Genomic DNA, 19,042 nt, shown 5'->3' with positions numbered 1-19,042 from the left:
AATCACTTTAAAAGCAGGCTGAAAACAAACACTTTGAAGTTCTGCTCCAGCAGAGTCCTAGGGAAATTTTAAAAAGAAATTAAACTATAGTTATAGTTATCACTTATTACATGCCACATTGCCTTTAAGAAAAAAAATCAAAATGTATAAAAATAAGGTTTCAAAATACAAAAGGATCATATTTGCAGAGTTAATCAATCATGTCCAGGCAGCTATTTAAGGCATGACAGAAAACAAAGCACTCACCTCCCCAGGCTGCAGGAAAGCAAGTAAGTTTCACTGCCCTCCAGAGCTTTCTACAAAGACATGACTGGGGGCTGCCTGTGTTCTGGGCATGTCCCCAGTCTGATTCTTTGCCTTATCTTTGCAAAGTTGCAAGCAACTTCCTGGGAATTAAAAATGAGCTGCCAGGGCGCTCTGTGGCATTTTACAGGCCACTGGTCACCAAGTCGTCCGTGGCCATGCATTCTAGCAGCTAGCAGTTTGGCTACGGCGGGAGGAACACTTTGTCATCCCTACAAATTACAAATACCGGAGTGCATGTAGGGCTGCGGGGCTACAGACCCTGCACCTACTGGGTTAGGAATGTTTTCACTTCTCCCTACTAAGAGTTTCCTTCCTCCTCCCCACAGAGCCAGCTCCAAGTCCAGCACATCTTAACCTTGGCAGTACACAGCCAAGGAATTTACAAAAATGCCGGAACATCCGAGGTTTAAAACATTCATGATAACAACCTCCAATAAATGAAAGCAACCAAGTTTTCCAGCCACTTCAACTTTTGGTCTTTTTTAGTGAGGACTTTTTTCTCTACTTTTTAAAGTAATATATCCACATTATAGCCCATATATTAGATCCAGAACATTTTTTTAAAATTTCGTCCCATACAACCACCATTAATACTCCCTTCTTGTCTTTTTTTCATAGAATTTTATTCTGCCTCATACCTAACTTAAAACATACGTTAAATATTATTTTCCCTCAAAATGTACATAGTACTATTATTTCCTTATCCATTCTTTTCTTGTTAGACAAATAACCCACTTTCCATTTTTCTTCATTATAAATTATACTTCAAAGAACTATCTTTATGACAAATCTTTTTCTGTGTGTCAAGCATTCCCTTGGAAATAGATTTCTAGAGTTAGGCTGAAAACTAATATTTCCAAGAGCTGTTCTCTCAGAGTCCTGAAAATATCTGTTTAAACTATAGTTACCACATCTTCTTATACGCAACATTCTCTTTAAGAAAAAATCAAAACATATAAAAATAAGGTTTCCAAATACAAAGGAATCATATTTGCAGCCAATCTATTTTATCCAGGCTGCTATTTAAAGCATGCCAGGAAAGAAAGTCCTCACCTCCCCAGGCTGCAGGGACACTAGTAAGTTACTCTAGTGCTACTCTGGTAGCTAATAAGTTTCTCCAGTGTTAAATCCTGACATTTCACTTTCCTATATTCAAAACCCATCCTCCCGCTCTTCTGGATTCTTCTCCAGGATCTCCTTCTCTCCTAGATTGGCCTCAAATTCCATCAGCCTCCTGCCTCATCAGCTATAGCTACAGCACTGGCCATAGTTTCTAAGGCTTTTTGTCTTTGCTTTTGTCTCTGCATGTTTTCACTCAACCACCAACACTGCCGAGCGCACTCAGAAAGGTATTCTGCTAACACTGTTTTTAAAATTATATGGATTACATATTTGTTTAACTTACCTGCTTTTCAGAATATATGACATTTAGTGATCAGAAGCATTTATTAGGTAACTACTGCAGAAAAACAAAACTCGGATGGTCACATGACCAACCTCCTACTTTCTTTTTTGTTAAGATTTTCCACAAATCTGGAGTCAAACCCAGGTCATATTCAAACTATGTACATTAGCTATGGGTTTCTTTAAACTTCCACCCTCTACTCCTTCACTTACAAAAAATAAATAAGTTTTCTTTTTTCTTTTCTCCACAAGAAGTTCAACAACTTTTAAAGAGTTGAAAAACATAGTTCGTTATTGTTTTTTTTTCCAGTATCCTATGAACTACTTAACTTCATCACATGAACAGATTTAACGCAAACATACACATTAAGTCTACATTGGTCAGAAATGTGTTCAATAAAATGTACACATTGCAAAACACAACACGAAACCACAGCCATAAACATATAGATCCATCTAAATAGAAACAGTCGATCTAAATTTGATTGGCTGTGTCTACATTTTTCTGTTACTATGATATTTGTTTACCACTTATCCAATCAGCAATGGCACTGCTCACAAGGAAGCAACAGTGAGTGCCAAAGACTTGAGAACAATTTATAAAAAGGGAGGGAATGAGAGGAGAAAGAAGATTTCTGAATTTAAAAATCAAAAGCATAAAGAGCAACCCCAAGGCACATAATTGTCAGAATCACCAGGGTCGAAATGAAGGAGAAAATACTAAGGGCAGACAGAGAGAAAGGTTGGGTTACCCATAAAGGGAAGCCCATCAGACTCACAGCAGATCTCTCAGCAGAAACCCTACAAGCCAGAAGAGAGTGGGGGTCAATATTCAACATCCTTAAGGAAAAGAACTTTCAACCCAGAATCTCCTATCCAGCCAAACGAAGCTTCATAAGTGAAGGAAAAATAAAATCCTTTGTGAACATGCAAGTACTCAGAGATTTCGTCACCACCAGGCCAGCTTTACAAGAGCTCCTGAAAGAGGCTCTACACATATAAAGTAACAACCAGTACCAGTCACTCCAAAAACATGCCACATGGTAAACAGAATCAACACAATGAAGAATCTGCATCAACTAATGGGCAAAACAGCCAGCTAGCACCAAAATGGCAGTATCAAATTCACACATAACAATATTAACCCTAAATGTAAATGGACTAAATGCCCCAATCAAAAGACACAGACTGGAAAATTGGATAAAAAGACAAAACCCATCGGTGTGCTGTATCCAGGAAATCCATCTCACATGCAAGGATACACAAAGGCTCAAAATAAAGGGATGGAGGAAGATTTACCAAGCAAATGGAGAGCAAAAAAAAAAGCAGGAGTTGCAATTCTCATCTCTGATAAATTAGACTTTAAAGCAACAAAGTTCAAAAGAGACAAAGAAGGACATTACATAATGGTAAAAGGATCAATGCAGCAAGAAGAGCTAATGATCCTAAATATATACGCACCCAATACAGGAGCACCCAGATACATAAGGCAAGTTCTTAATGACTTACAAAGAGACTTAGACTCCCACACAATTATAGTGGGAGACTTTAACACCCCATTGCCAATATTAGACAGATCAACCAGACAGAAAATTAACAAGGATATCCAGGACTTGAACTCAGACCTGGACCAAGCAAACCTAATAGACATTTACAGAACTCTCCACCCCAAATCAACAAAATATACATTCCTCTCAGCACCACATCACACCTACTCTAAAATTGACCACATAATTGGGAGTAAATCACTCCTCAGCAAATGCAAAAGAACGGAAATCATAACAAACAGTCTCTCAGACCACAGTGCAATCAAGTTAGAACTCAGAATGCAAAAACTAACCCAGAACCGCACAGCTTCATGGAAACTGAACAACCTGCTCTTGAATGTTGACTGGATAAACAACGAAATGAAGACAGAAATAAAGACGTTCTTTGAAACCAACGAGAATGAAGACACAACATACCAGAATCTCTGGGACACATTTAAAGCAGTCTCTAGAGGAAAATATATAGCAATAAGTGCCCACATGAGAAGAAAGGAGAGATCGAAAATTGATACCCTAGCTTCAAAAAAGAGCTAGAGGAGCAAGATCAAAAAAACTCAAAGTCTAGCAGAAGACAAGAAATAGCTAAGATCAGAGCAGAACTGAAGGAGATAGAGACACAAAAAGCCCTTCAAAAAATCAATAAATCCAAGAGCTGGTCTTTTGAAAAGGTCAACAAAATAGACAGACCACTAGCCAGATTAATAAAAAAGAAAAGAGAGAATAACCAAATTGATGCAATAAAAAATGATAAAGGGGATATCACCACAGATTCCACAGAAATTCAAACCATCATCAGAGATTATTACAAACAGCTCTATGCACATAAACTAGTAAACCTGGAAGAAATGGATAAATTCCTGGACACTTGCCTCCTGCCAAGCCTAAACCAGGAAGAAGCCGAAACCCTGAACAGACCCATAACAAGGGCTGAAGTTGAAGCAGCAATTAAGAGCTTACCACCCAAAAAAAGCCCAGGTCCAGATGGGTTCACAGCTGAATTCTACCAGACATACAAAGAGAAGCTGGTACTATTCCTTCTGAAACTGTTCCAAACAATACAAAAAGAGGGAATTCTTCCCAAATCATTTTATGAGACCAACATCATCCTGATTCCAAAAATTGGCAGAGACTCAACAAGAAAAGAAAACTGCAGGCCAATATCCATGATGAACATAGATGCAAAAATCTTCAATAAAATACTGGCAAGCCAATTGCAACAGCACATCAAAAAGCTTATCCACCATGATCAAGTAGGCTTCATCCCGGGGATGCAAGGCTGGTTCAACATATGCGAGTCTATAAACGTAATTCACCACATAAACAGAACCAAACACAAAAACCACATGATTATCTCAATTGATGCAGAGAAGGCCTTTGACAAAATTCAACAGCCCTTTATGCTAAAAACCCTCAATAAGCTAGGTATGGATGGAACGTATCTCAAAATAATAAAAGCTATTTACGACAAACCAACAGCCAATATCATACTGAATGGGCAACAACTGGAAGCATTCCCCTTGAAATCTGGTACTAGACAAGGATGCCCTCTCTCACCACTCCTATTCAATATAGTACTAGAAGTTCTAGCCAGAGCAATCAGGCAAGAAAAAGAAATAAAATGTGTTCAAATAGCAAAGGAGGAAGTCAAATTGTCTCTATTTGCAGACGACATGATTGTATATCTAGAAGACCCCATCGTCTCAGCCCAAAATCTCCTGAAACTGATAAGCAACTTCAGCAAAGTCTCAGGATACAAAATCAATGTGCAAAAATCACATGCATTCCTATACACCAATAACAGACTTAAAGAGAGCCAAATCAAGAACAAACTTCCATTCACAATTGCCACAAAGAGAATAAAATACCTAGGAATACAATTAACAAGGAATGTAAAGGACCTCTTCAAGGAGAACTACAAGCCACTGCTCAACGAAGTAAGAGAGGACACAAACAGATGGAGAAACATTCCATGTTCATGGTTAGGAAGAATCAATATCGTGAAAATGGCCATACTGCCCAAAGTAATTTACAGATTCAACGCTATCCCCTTCAAGCTACCAATGACCTTCTTCACAGAACTGGAAAAAACCACCTTAAACTTCACATGGAACCCAAAGAGAGCCCGCATAGCCAAGTCAATTCTAAGCAAAAAGAACAAAGAGGGAGGCATCACACTACCGGACTTCAAATTATACTACAAGGCTACAGTAATCAAAACAGCATGGTACTGGTACCAAAACAGAGGTGTAGACCAATGGAACAGAGCAGAGGCCTTGGAGGAACCATAACATATCTACAACCATCTGATCTTTGACAAACCAGACAAAGACAAGCAATGGGGAAAGAATTCCCTGTTTCATAAATGGTGTTGGGAAAACTGGCTAGCCATGTGCAGAAAGCAGAAACTGGACCCCTTCCTGACACCTTACACTAAAATTAACTCCAGATGGATTAAAGACTTAAACATAAGACCTAACACCATAAAAACCATAGAAGAAAATCTAGGCAAAACCATTCAGGACATAGGTATAGGCAAGGACTTCATGACGAAAACACCAAAAGCATTGACAACAAAAGCCAAAATAGACAAATGGGACCTAATCAAACTCCACAGCTTCTGCACAGCAAAAGAAACAGTCATTAGAGTGAATTGGCAACCAACAGAATGGGAAAAAATTTTTGCAGTCTACCCATCTGACAAAGGGCTGATACCCAGAATTTACAAAGAACTAAAATGGATTTACAAGAAAAAAACAAACAAGCCCATTCAAAAGTGGGCAAAGGATATGAACAGATATTTTACAAAAGAAGACATACATGTGGCCAACAAACATACGAAAAAATGCTCATCATCACTGGTCATCAGCTAAGTGCAAATCAAAACAACATTGAGATACCATGTCATGCCAGTTAGAATGGCAATCATTAAAAAATCTGGAGACAACAGATGCTGGAGAGGATGTTGAGAAATAGGAACACTTTTGCACTGTTGGTGGGAGTGTAAATTAGTTCAACCATTGTGGAAGACAGTGTGGCGATTCCTCAAGGACCTAGAAATAGAAATTCCATTTGACCCAGCAATCCCATTACTGGGTATATATCCAAAGGATTATAAATCATTCTACTATAAGGACACGTGCACACGAATGTTCATTGCAGCACTGTTTACAGTAGCAAAGACCTGGAACCAACCCAAATGCCCATCGAGGATAGACTGAACACGGAAAATGTGGCACATATACACCATGGAATATTATGCAGCCATCAAAAACGATGAGTTTGTGTCCTTTGTAGGGACATGGATGAACCTGGAAACCATCATTCTCAGCAAACTGACAGAAAAGCAGAAGATCAAACACCACATGTTTTCACTCATAGACGGGTGTTGAACAATGAGAACACATGGACACACGGAGGGGAGCACTACACAATGGGGTCTGTTGGGGGGAAATAGGGGAGGGATGTTTGGTGGTGGGGATTTGGGGAGAGATGCCAGATGTAGGTGATGGGGAGGAGGGCAGCAAATCATACTGCCACGTGTGTACCTATGCAACAATCTTGCATGTTCTTCACATGTACCCCAAAACCTAAAATGCAATAAAATAAATAAATTGGGAAAAAAATAGAAAAAAAAATCAAAAACATAAAGTTTATGGGGCATCTAGGAATTATGTACTCATTGGATTTATAATAAAAGTTTCTAAAATACAGGTCTATATGAATGATTGACTCACTGTGTTTAGTGAAATACAGCCTTTAAAAAAAGAAAAGGCACTCTGCTTTCCTTAAGATTATTAGCACTGACTGAGCACACGATATGGTATATTAACAAAACATGTAAGAAACTGCTAATATGGGTTGCCTTGTGGCAAAAAAAAACTAGCTGCCTGGAGGAGGTAAGATGGGGTGGGGGATTCTCACTGTACATTCTTTTCGACTTTTAAATATTGAACCATATGAGTAAATTACCCATTCGGAAAATAAATTGTATTTTTAAAATTTAAAGGATTTCATAGGATATTCTGGAAGCTCAATAAATGTTAACTCAAATTAATCCATTTCCCAGGAAAGTAAGTGGTATGCCTGGAGAGACCACTTAGTTAACATTTTTCTTCAAAGAGGGAACATACCTTCATTTCGCCATCTTCTAAGATCATGGCAATATTATATTTTTACTATAATAACATTTTTTCAGCCCAATTACTCTTCTCTGAGGCTGGAAGGGCCCATCAGCACACCTTGATTCACAGTTGATTGCCAAAGCCTCTGTGTGTGCCCTTAGAAGTCAAGTTCTTGTTGCTAGAAGCATGGAGAAAACCTCAGAGAACTTCCTATCACCTCAACCTGTGCTCTGTACATTGGAGAATCAGGCCTATATGTGCTAAAATTATTCCATTTAAGGGCATTAAAGGTGATGTTTTAGGTCTATATAGAAGTAACTGCAACTAAAATCAGAAATCAAAGGAGAGAATAAGAGAGAGCACCGTGTGTATGTGCATGTGCATGTGTGCATGCATGTGTGTGTGTGTGCATGTGTGCCATCACAAAAGTGGCTCTGTGGTTGACCCTTTGAGTAAATATTCACTTGAGCCTCTGACATGAACCGACATTGATCTGCCCCACCTGGACACTCACAGGCCTCCACAGCAGACACATCTTCTTTATGTAACTTGCTCATGTCTTGGCTATAAGACTCTCTGAAAACACTCATTGCATTTGCGACTTCTGGATTAATATTGACCCTTAGATGCTTGTATGGGCTCCAATTTTCTATTGAGTCTCCATAAGCCAATGGACCATGGTCTGTTGAGGCTTTCTTCCCCAGACCCCTCACTTCTGCCCTCCTTCTCCCTTAGTACGGCCATCACCCTGGTCTGGGTCTCCACACCCTCGCTCGAGGTTGCCGTCCTCTCTCTCTCTTTCATTTCGCTTCTAATTGTAACTCGGAGGATCAGCAACATGGGCTAAAGGGAAAGGATCAGAGACAGGCAAATCCAGGCTGGAGGGCACCTGAGTGCATCACCCTGCCTCCAGAGTTTTGGTGATCGTCCAGCAGATACCTATAGAAGTGCAGGCACCTATGCCCACTTGGATCCCCAAGTCTGTCATCCAAGGAGATGCAGCAGTGGTAGGACCATAAGCAAAAGAAAGCACTGAGTGGAAGAAAAGGAGGTCTCAGCAGCACAGCAGATCTTCCTAATGCTCTACTCAGCACAGAGTCCCACACAGCTGCAGGACACAGCCCAGAACCCACACTGCCTCCCAGCATCACAGCAGTGGGCTTGGACAGATGGCAAGAACAAGGCAGATGCCAAGACCCAGCCGGCATATCGTAACAGCAGGAGATCGAAGAAAAAACTCAGAAACACGGGCCGAGAAAACACCATGAGGGTGGAGGGCACGTACCTTCTCTCACTCAGGGCTTCTGCTGGTTTTCCACCTCCAGCTAATGGGTATGAGGCTGTCAGGGTGCCTCTGCCCACATCAGCAATGGGTCAGAGACCAAGAGATACACTGGGCGGGGCCTACTACTGAAAAGCAAGAGAAGCTACAACTGCACGGGGTTGTAGAAAGCAGTGACAGCTGCCAGCCTGCCCTTCTACTCACTCAAAAACTCTCTACAGCTCCTTCTCCCTCATCATTATCATCATCATTAAACCCAGCAGTGAGTGGGCATGCATTATCCATGAAGACCTCACCTCTTACCTTTCTCCCTGCTCCCTATTCTCCAGCCACTCTGGTCTCCTTGGTGTTCCTTGAATAAACGAGGTTAAGTTCACACCCCAGGGTCTTTGCACTTGGTGTTGCCTCTGCCCAGAAGGCTCGTCCCATAAGTACCTTCACAGCATTTTTTCTCTCCTCCTTCCATCCTCACTCAAATGTCTCAGGCTTTCCTAATCACCCTATTTAACATTGCAAATCAGGGCTGGGCACAGTGGCTCAAACCTGTAATCCCAGCACTTTGGGAGGCCAAAGCCAAGGTTAGATCACTGGAGGTCAGGAATTTGAGACCAGCCTGGCCAACATGGTGAAACACCATCTCTACTAAAAGCACAAAAATTCGCCAGCCACGGCGGTACGCACCTGTAATCCCAACCACTCAGGAGGCTGAGGCACAAGAATCACTTAAACCTGGGAGGTAGAGGCTGCAGCAAGCTGAGATCACACCACTGTACTCCAACCTGGGCAACAGAGTGAAACTGTATCAAAAATAAATAAATAAAAATAAATTACAAATCCCCTCTTTCACCACCCCAGCATTCTCCCTTTCCTGTCTTATCCTTCATAGCATTTATTACACTGACATCCTGTATGTTTACTTATGTGTTTGTTTGTTGTCCTCTTCACCAGAGGCAATGTGCTGAAAGTCAAGAAAGGGTAAAACAATAAAACATTAGGAGACTGACGAGGGTAGATCACTTGAGATCAGGAGTTCAAGACCAGCCTGGCCAACATACCAAAACTCTGTCTCTACCAAAAATACAAAAATTAGCCAGGTGTAGTGGCCTGTGCCTGTAATCCCAGCTACTCAGGAGGCTGAGGCAGGATGGTCACTTAAACCTGGGAGGCAAAGGTTGTAGTGAACTGAGATCACGCCACTGTACTCCAGCCTGGGCGACAAAACAAGAAAAAAAAAAAAAAAGAAATGGCAAAACAACACTCAAGAGAGAAAAGGGATGTTATCAGCAAAACAACCAATGCCATTATGCCCCTTTTCTTCTTCCCACTGCGAGCCATTTGCCTCCCAGTCTTTAACATCTGGACTGAGAGACCTTGTCCTTGAAGTTTTCCTTCGTGGCTCTTTGATTCCCTGGTCTTCTCTTTCTCCAAACAACATCGTTTATTCTGTGCAAAACGTCACACTAACCAAAAGCACCTGCCTCCTTGGACTACTGGGAGAATTAAATGAATTAGTTCATTGAATGCTTAGAAAAGTACTAGGACAGTGCTAAGTCATCGCTAAGTGTCCAGGAAATCACAGCCATTGTTACTATTTAGTATACATACCTTCTATCATATCTACCGATTCAAGCCTTATTTCTACAGCTAGAGTATAAGCAAACTGAAGGCAAAGAGCTTATCCTGCATTGTGGGATTTCCCAGTGTGCTGACTCCAGGTTTTTAATGATTATTTGACAACTGATTGAAACAAAGTATTTCAACTTTTAAAGATTCGTTTGAAAACCCTTAGAACTTCTATTTAAACAGTGATTCCAATCCTTTACCTCTCCCAGGACTGACCTGGTATGCAAATACAGCAAATCCCTGAAAACAGCATTTATAACAGGAGCTTTGCTATAGCATGAACAGCAAAGCCAAAATACTATACAAAAGATCAAACAAATATTGACTCAAAGAATTTTCCCCAAGGCAACTGTTATAGTCTTATCTTGAATGAATGTTTGCACAGTTAATTAAGTATTGCTATGGACTCAGCAAAATCCCAGGCAGACCCTGCCAAGCCGAGTTTTACATTCCCACTGCTTTATCGCTATTTACAAAGCCATGCACAAGGCCCTCTCCTCCTAGCCCCTCACCTATCAGTCCTCCTAATGCCGGGCGTGGAATTAAATGATAAGTAAGTCATACACCTTTTATCTGTAGACAAAAGATAATGGAATTGCAGTGCCAAGGATTCCATTTACCTATCCCACAGCAAATATGCTCTGTCATTACCCTCCCAGAAATCAATCAGGCTGCATCTGTTACTACCTGTTGACTTCTTGGAAATGTATGAAATAGTACAATCATGTAGAGAGAGAGGTGTTTACTGGTTTCACAGAACATGCCTCTATACACCTGGTACTAATGAAAGTCTACTTCCTATGCTTACCAACCAAGAAGCCTGCGAGAACACCTCAAATCACAGCATGTTCTGTATAGTGAATAAGCTGATTGCTAGCTTACAATGGGTTGTCTAAATATGGAGGTCAGTTATGATGAACAGAAGCCAACAAGAGTCATTCACAACAATTCTTCCTTCCCTCCTTCTATTCAGCCATCATTTATTGAGCACTTATGATGATCCAGGCACTATTCCAGGCACTGGGAGTATCATGGGAAATACAATTAACATACTCTCAGGAACGTTTATGAGAGGGGAAGGAGATCAATAAAATAAAGAGGTTAAAAATTTATAGTGTGTTAGATATTAATAAGTGCTAAAGAGAAGAAATATTAAGAAGCAGGGTATGAAATCCCAAAGCTCCAGCAGAAGGAATAAACCTGTAGATGAGTAGCCAAAAATATCCTCAGAAAGAAGCCACTATTTGAAGAAAGTGGAAAAGCCAGCCTTGCAGGGAAGTGGGGAAGAGTCTTGCAGGAGGAGGAGAGTGAAATGCCCCGGTCCTGTGGCAGAGCATGGCTGGCGTGTTGAGGAACATTCAGGAGGCCAGTGTGGTGGAGCCTGGTGCTCACTGGGAGACAGAGAAGGAATAGAAGCAGGGAGCAAGACCCTACAGCGCTTTGCTTCCAAAACATACACATTTTTACTAATCTCAGAAAAGCCACCTGTTTACCAAATTTTCATTTACTCACAACTCTCCAGCTGTTCTTCTTCCAAGAATTTATATACTTCATGATAGACAATTCACATACACACACATGTACATACACACACACACCACCCACCCCTGCAATTTAAAAAAAAAGAAAGTTTTACAGGTAGCCAACATATTTGCCTGGGGAAAGCTCTTAAGCTTCTATTAATAAAAATGAAAACTGTTCATGGCTTTGAGTGTAAGCTTCTGCAGGACTGGGACCAGGCTTCACAGTAGGAGACACTGCTCAGCACCATGGACCACTGGGTGCCCAGCGATGCTGTGAAAAGACGTCATGTGAGCTAACAATAATAATATGCAGAGTTATAGGAGATGGGAATGTTGAAATTTATCCCAGGGACTTTTTGAAATGTGGCAATGCTTCAAAGTCTTTGGCAAATTTAAATGCCAAGCTGGCTCATGCAATATCCAGACCACACATCCTTCCTGCCCAACCAGCTTCTCAACATAAATAAGACACTATCAGCCAAGGTCTGTGACACAGCAGCAGGCTTTGGGGTGGTACCTTAAGATCTGCTATCTTCCAATTCTATTCAATCCTAATCAACCTAGTTTATCACATAAACAGTTTTCCATTACAAAACATTTCTAAGCAATTCTACTGCAGTGACTCCACTTTTCTTAGGTATACACAGTCTATGTTACCAAGGCAAAAAGCAGCACTACAAGAAATGTCCTGTGTAACAAAATTAGTTATTATGTTACATGGATATTTTGTGTGATGGTAAGAAAAACTTAAAATGTCAAAAAAAGTTATGATTGTGAATGACTAGCCATAATTCTGTCTCCATCAGGTTCTCCCGAGGCCACCCCCACCAGCTCACCCACAAAATGGACACATTCCTGTGGCTGAGTCACTTTTCTGGCTCTCCCTGTTTGGAAGTTACACCAAAACTTTAAAAAAAAAAAAAAAAGTATACATAATAAAGAACTTCGGGGTGGGGTTGTGGGGGAAGCAGCTGAAACTTCAGAAAGGTATGGACAGGCAAGTAAAAATTAGTTTGAAGAAGAAGCCATCTGGAACAGTGTGGAACAAAAGGCAGAAGAGATACTTTTTAGAAATGTTACTTAGAAGACCCCAACAGCCAAAACGGTAGAACAAACTGAGCATAAGTTTGCATTTCAGGAAGCCTTGGAAGCTGCAGGCAATAAAACTTGCAGTAGGTGACTTCTCAGCCCCATGGTGTGGGCCTTGCAAAATGATCAAGACTTTCTTTTATCCCCTCTCTGAAAAGTATTCCAACATGGTATTCCTTGAAGTACATGTGGGTGACTGTCAGGATGTTGCTTCAGAGTGTGAAGTCAAATGCAAGCCAACCTAGTTTTATAAGAAGGGACAAAAGGTAGGTGAATTTTCTAGAGCTATAATAATAAGGAAAATCTTGAAGCCACCATTAATGAATTAGTCTAATCATGTCTTCTTGAAAACATAACCAACCTTTGGCTATTTAAAATTTGTAATTTTTTTATTTACAAAAAGTATAAAGTATGGAGACTATATACCCAACTGCATCTGGATAATAATAAAATATTAACTCCAAAAAAAGGTGTTACTAATGTTCTCTAAAAGATGTAAATGAAGCTTGAAAATTCAGAAATATTTGTTTGTTACTTTAGTTTCTGAACTGTGTTCCTCTCAATGGTAAGTTGTATCAATTACTCTTGGAATAACTAGACTTGGAGAAAGAGTCTAACCTGTGGACATAAGAAATGTACCAAATTTTTTACTTAACATAATACATTCTGCGTTATTGAGGGCAATGGCATATTCCAAAACAAAGCATGGTAAAAAGGCTGCAGGAAAAACCACGACCAGATTTCTCCTGCCCTGCCTCAAACACAAGCCAGCTATTCTACAGAGGTTAAAAATTACATGCTGATTTCTTTTCAAACTCCCTTACAAAGCAGAGTTTTGGGCAAAGATTCATTCTAGCTTGCATTTTTCCAGTCTTAGCAAAGAAGCCAAAAAAAACAAAACCTCCATCCTCACAGCGGTGAGGTGTTCCCCACTCACCTCGGAAAAACAGGACTTCCTGTTGAGACCATTCCCTCCCTCTCCCCTCCTAACGGGCCAGTTTGCATCCTTCCAAAGCAAAAGCTTTTCTACTCTCCAGAAAGTTTTGGTCAAAGAAGATTCATATATAATACAGAATACATGCTACCAGTGAGTAGTCAAATAAATTTTTCTATTGCAAAAAAGAAGAGAATAAAGTCTCCATTCTGATGGCAAAATAACTATTTGAGACATTAATAATTATACCAGGAATCTTCCTAAATTGTATAAAATTTAAATAAAAATTAGAGGAAAAAAATCTTTTAAAACAAAGATTATCTAAGAGAATTCCCTCAAACCAAAGGAAAGAAGTAAAGACTATATAGTACCACTTTATCGCCCTACAAGGATAATATGTAATGCCTACGATCAGAAAAAAAATGAAGTTTTAAAAAGTTAGACATAGAAAAGATAAGAAAAATATATACACTTTTAAAATGTTATCAATAAATATTCTAGAGGGACAAATTGCTTTTGACTTTTCTGTATTCTCTGACGCTCTCATAGCATGTACTCATTGATAATGGAAAGCAACTTTTTTTTTTGAGATGGAGTCTCACTCTGTCACCAGGCTGGAGTACAGTGGCCTGATCTTGGCTCACTGCAACCTCCGCCTCCTGGGTTCAAGCGATTTTGCTGCCTCATCCTCCCCGGTAGCTGGGACTACAGGTGCACACCACTACGCCCAGCTAATTTTTGTACTTTTAGTACAGATGGGGTTTCACCATGTTGGCCAGGGTGGTCTCTATCTCTTGGCCTCATGAACCACCTGCCTCGGCCTCCCAAAGTGCTAAGATTACAGGTGTGAGCCACCACACCCAGCCAATAACAACTTTTTAAAAGATGTTTAAATGATTAAAACATCCAAAGATTAAAATGTTTATTAAGGGTCATAAAGTATAAATATAAAAATGATCAGGAAAATATGATGATAAAATATCATCACTAATCATGCAGCCTGTCCCAGATAAATCATTTACACACTACATACCAGTGCTTCTCAAACTGGAGCAGGCATAAGAACCACCTGGAGAGTGTGTTAAAATACTGGTGATAGGAATAGTAGGCAGCCATTAAAAAGAAGGAAATTGTGTCCTCTGCAGGAACCTGAATGCAGCTGGAGGCCATTATCCTAAGCAAATTAACATGGAATAGAAAACCCAATACTGCATGTTCTCTCTTAGAAGTGAGACCTACATATTGGGAATAAAGATACACATGGAAACAAAGATGGCTACAATAGACATGGGACTACTAAAGGGGAGAGGAAGGAAGGGGTACAAAGGTAAGTACTATCCTCACTATCTGGGTGTCAAGATCAATTGTACCCCAAACCTCAGCATCCTGCAATAAACCCATGTAACAAACTTGCACATATACCCCCAAATCTGAAATAGAAGTTGAAATTTTTTTAAAAAGGGAACACATAATGATAAATAGAACATAGGTTCTCTAGACACAAGACACAAATGTGTAGCCAAAAATGGTACTGCCCAGTCTGTACCATGGTCCAGTGAACTATAGCCCAAGAACTAGCAGCTTTTTCCTATATATAAAATTTATTTTATTACAGGCTCAGGCCTGTAATCCCAACACTTTGGGAGGCCAAGGTGGGCAGATCTCTTGAGCTCAGGAGTTAGAAACAAGCCTGAGTAACAAGAAGAAGCCCAGTGTCTACAAAAAACACAAAAAATATGGCCAGGCACAGTGGCATGCACCTGTAGTCCCAGCTACTTGGAAGGCTGAGGCAAGAGGATTGCTTGAGCCTGGGAGGTAGAGATTGCAGTAAGCAGAGATAGTGCCACTGCACTCCAACTTGGGCAACAGAGCAAAACCTTGCCTCAAAAATCAATAAATAACTAAGTTGTGTTGTAACACACACACACACACACACACACACACACACACACACACACAAGACCCCCACAGGTGATAGAACCTGGTAATCTGCATTTTAACAAGCTCTCAAGTGGTATTGATGCTGCCAATCAATCCGGCTCACTTTGAGTAACCAGATTTGATGCAACAGGAAGTGACTGCATTCTAGCTTGAGTTCTCTCCTAGGAAGCATGCCATGCTCATTCTAGACTGAGCAGAAGAGGAAGTGAACTCAAGATTCCACCTTCTTTCAGAATTCTAAAGCAGGAGCACAGACTCATTTCTCTCTAATCAATCCTTGGTGATTGAATGCTTAGTCATGTCCTTACTAGGGGGTCAGTGAAATTAAGATCGTGATTCCAGGACTAACAAGCTTGTTAGAGCATCTGATGGAACTTGGCAGATTGCCTCTACCCTCTCTAGAATTCTCTACACACTTAGCCAGTCTTTTGACAGCCTTCAAACACCACATTGTTTCCTACAATGATTTTGGGTGTCTAAGAACAGGAGGTAGTCCATGAATTCAGTAACTATCACTTATAAGGAGACAAAGAAGGCAGATATACACTCCATGAGCTGCCCAAGAGGGAGAGAGGGTGAACTTAAAAATAGTCCATGCAGTCCCTGCCCTTTCACTCCCAACCATGCACTCCCCAGACACATCAAAGTCCTCTGGGAGCCAATGCCAAAATCACACTCGGAAACTACACAAAACCTCAGTAAGAGACTACAGTGCCTAAGAAATTACTCAGGCCCCACTCAAACTCCTCCACCTAGCCAGCCCATGAAAGCACCAGAGGGTGACCATCATGTTTCCTTGCACCCTAAGGAACAAGGTAACTGGCTGAGAGGCCTCCATGTTCCAGGCAGTAACAGCCCCTGAGAGGAACTAACTTAATTAACCATTCAGATGAGCACAGAGAATTCCCACCAGCCTCCAAGTCCCCAAACTCCACATCTGCCATTTATTCCCAGTGCTGTCATTTCCTGCCTGCGGTGAGCTAATTACACACAGTGGGAATTCTGGAGCTGCCGGTTCTAATGTTTATCCGCTGTTAACTTGTTGTGTGACCTCAAAGATATGTCTCTAGTGCCTTTATTTCCTCTGCTATAAAAGCAAGATAAGGGAATGACATGCTTGACAAAGTGCCCTAATATAATACTATAGTCATTGCTATCTCAAGATGCTCACAGGAATTGTAATTAACATGTCTCTTTTACTGAAGCCTTTAAAGATAACTGATGACATGTTGTCAAAAGTGTGGGATCTCAAATGATATTTTCTCTTTTGCTAAAACAGGTTTTAGTGGCGAATGCTACCTATAAAACTGTTGATAAAAGCAGTATGAAATGCACTTCTTTGTAAATCACTGTTTCATTCAAGGGGGTGTCCATAACCATAACTCTAACCATGACTTCATAAGTAGAAAAGTCACCCTAAGTTAGTTTTCCATAGCCTTAACACACAGCATTGAAAACATAGGCAAAATAGGGCTTCACTTTTAAAACTAAGTTTTAGAAGGCTAGATAGTAACACAGTCTGTGCTGCCATATCAGAAAAGCTGGTTACAAAACATTTTGTATAAAAAGCAATTGGTATAATCAGATTTTGTAAGTCTATATGGGCATGAAAAAATATACAATAAATGGTAGCTATTATATTCCATATCTATCTGTTATGGCCCCGGCCCTTTTCTTCGGCATTTGACTTAGTGATATGTTCCAGTTATAACATATTGCTAATCATTGATGTGTCCCAAATTTACTGTGAATTGTCCCAGTCTTTCATATAGAAGTTTTTAATTCATGTTCTTCACATGTACCCCAAAACCTTAAATGCAATAAAATATATATTTAAAAAAATAAGTTTTAAATTAAAATATTCAAAGTTGTTGGCTTTTTCCCTGATAGTTGCTTCTTTTGCTTTAAAGCCATAGAAATTGTCATTCCTGCACAAACATAATACATATTATATTTTCTGCTACTTTTCCTATAATTTGATTTGCAATATTCAACCCTTTGGAGTCTATTTCTGGGATATGGCATGTTTGGTGGTTCTACATTGATACTTTACTATGTTCAACCCTTGTATTGAATAATCCTTTCTCATTAATTTATTTTGAAAACTTTAGCACATTTGAGCTACATGTATTTGGCAAATTATTCTAATTCACTTTTAAAATATGACACAAACACCTCAAAGTAAAAACCCAAATATACATAGCAGCTTTTTAAGAAATATCAGTAAGACATTATCAATAAATCAAATCATTATCAAGCCATTTCAACCTCAGTGGAGCACCAGTCAGCTAAGAATTCCTGTTAAAATCGATCCTCCCTATTCAGGAGAAGATTTTGACAATGTAATTGCAGGGTATATAAGTATATGGTAGCTGAGTCATCAACTACTGTTTGAATTCAACAGTGTTATGGGGAGGGGCTACTTCTTGGGTGGCAATGTTATTCTGACCCTGAAACAACTGAAACTAACACCCCTTGACCTGAGAAAAATACAGGCAAAAGAAAGAAGTAAAATTCATTGTTTAATTTGGTCAAGATTTAGCACCATTGTTTCCACTCTAATGATTTTCCTCCAGATATATTAGAAACCTGACATACACAATAGGTACCATATAAATTTGCACTTGTTGTTAGGTTTCTAATGTCTGCATCTTGCCATTCCCATTAAGATATAAGTTCCTGAACTGGAAAGGCTGTGCTTAATAGGGAAGGAAGGAAGAGAGAGAGAGGAAGAGAGGGAAGGAGGGACTTGGTGAACCTTGCAGCTTCTTCTTTACTGAGTCTGGCTTACAGTGGATACTCAGGAAAGTTTACCATTAGACAAACTATTTCAGGACTCCAGCCACAAATGATGCTTAACAAAAAAAAGAACATGTATCACTGTAAGTTTTCATTTGAATTCATCTCCCCTACTGACTACAGACAGATTTTTGCCATTAATTCACACCCTGAAGCACAAGACATGATCTTTTTCTTCACTTGCATAGCTACGATTTGTCATTATTCAGCCCTATTTTTTATTCAACAAAATAGCATTGCACCATTAAGATTTTGGCATGTCTATTCTTGCAGTGGTTATTTTGAATGTTGCCTTTTAGAAGCAACTACTCCAAGAAAAAAAAAACTATCACATCTAAGGTATACATTTGGCTTGGTTTTATAACTTAAGCTTTCATTTTCCTGTTGCTTTTCCATGTAGGGGAAGAATGGCTGAGAGAGGTTCCTCTGGAGTTGAGGAAGTCCTCATGTTTGTAATCCCTTCTCTTTTTATT

At 39.9% G+C, this 19,042-nt stretch overlaps 1 protein-coding gene and 1 pseudogene across 3 annotated transcripts in view; one reads left to right on the top strand and one right to left on the bottom strand.

Annotated features, from left to right (window-relative positions):
* Window positions 1-19,042, bottom strand: part of LYPD6B (LY6/PLAUR domain containing 6B) — a 198,132-nt gene that overhangs the window by 157,814 nt on the left and 21,276 nt on the right. The window lies entirely within an intron of this gene.
* LOC116557144 lies at window positions 12,053-13,491 on the top strand (annotated as a pseudogene).

Source organism: Sapajus apella, unplaced genomic scaffold, assembly GCF_009761245.1.
Source record: "Sapajus apella isolate SASKATOON/1434 unplaced genomic scaffold, GSC_monkey_1.0 scaffold18, whole genome shotgun sequence".
Classification (NCBI taxonomy): domain Eukaryota; kingdom Metazoa; phylum Chordata; class Mammalia; order Primates; family Cebidae; genus Sapajus; species Sapajus apella.
The sequence above is the reverse complement of the archived record's forward strand: the minus strand, read 5'-3'. Positions and strand labels throughout refer to the sequence as shown.